Here is a 1,264-nt window from a genome sequence, read left to right as displayed (position 1 = left end):
AAACAACCTAAAATCGTTCCTATTATAGATGTCATACAAGGAAGAACAGCTAAGAACAGCAGTGAAGTCACCGGCATGGAGACACAGCCCTTGAAGTCCAGTCAGCCACCTACTAGAGGGACCTTGAGAAGCTATCTTTTCTCCTTGGAGTTTTATTTTCTTTACTGGACATTGGGTATAAATAATTCCTGTCTTACCTAGTCCACAAACTTGCTGTTAAAAGTCACATAAGTTCGGGGTCTTCCTTGGTGGCTCAGTGGTGGTTTTTGAAGAATCTGCCTGCCCATGCAGGAGGAGACACAGGCTCGATTCCAGGTCAGGGAGGATCCCACGTGCTGCAGAGCAGCAAAGCCCCAGTGGACCCCAATTCTGAGCCCCCCGCTCCACAACAAGAAAAGCCCCTGCAATGAGAAGCCCACACACAAGAGTTGCCCCCGCGCACTGTACCAAGAGTAAAAGCCCACACAGGAACGAAGACCCAGCAGAGCCAAAGGTAAACAAATCACATAACTCTTAAAAGGCATGTCAATAAAGTGGTAAAGTGCTGGAGGAAGCTGTTACCTGAGCCGCAGTGTCCATATCCTCCAGGTGCCGAGGCCTCCAGAGACCGGGACCCACGGAGACGGCCTCCTCCATGAGGAGGCTGGGATGGCGGAGGGGTTCTCTGCCACTTCAAGTCCTGGGCCTGCTCAGCCTGGGGGTCTCGGGTGCCGCAGGACCCAGGACCCAGGCTGTCCCCAGGCCCTAGTTCACCCGCCGGCCCTGAGACCACAGGGCCCGGAGGCCTCTGGGAAGAAAGCCACGAACGCCCCCCGCCCTCTGTGCCGCAGGGACTCCTGGGAGCTGACTGTGGGCGGGGCGCAACCTCTGACCCCACTCGGGTTCTCACGCTCACAGGGCGGCCCCTCCCTCAGGGTCAGGGCCCACGGGCCCTATAACAATATGCGGAATCTAAAAAACAAACTTGGACCCTAAAGGCAGCTAAGCACCAAAGAACGGATGCTTTCAAATTATGGTGCTGGAGAAGATTCTTGAGAGTCCCTTGGACAGCAAGATCAAACCAGTCAATCCTAAAGGAAATCAACCCTGAATATTCATTGAAAGGCCTGACGCTGAAGCTGAAGCTCCAATACTCTGAGCATCTAATGCGAAGAACCAACTCCTTGGGAAGGACCCTGGTACTGGGAAAGATTGAAGGCAGGAGGAGAAGGGGGTGACAGAGGAAGAGATGTTTTTGGATGGCATCACCTCACCAACTCAATGG

This window comes from Bubalus bubalis, chromosome 1, assembly GCF_019923935.1.
Source record: "Bubalus bubalis isolate 160015118507 breed Murrah chromosome 1, NDDB_SH_1, whole genome shotgun sequence".
Lineage (NCBI taxonomy): Eukaryota > Metazoa > Chordata > Mammalia > Artiodactyla > Bovidae > Bubalus > Bubalus bubalis.
The sequence above is the reverse complement of the archived record's forward strand: the minus strand, read 5'-3'. Positions refer to the sequence as shown.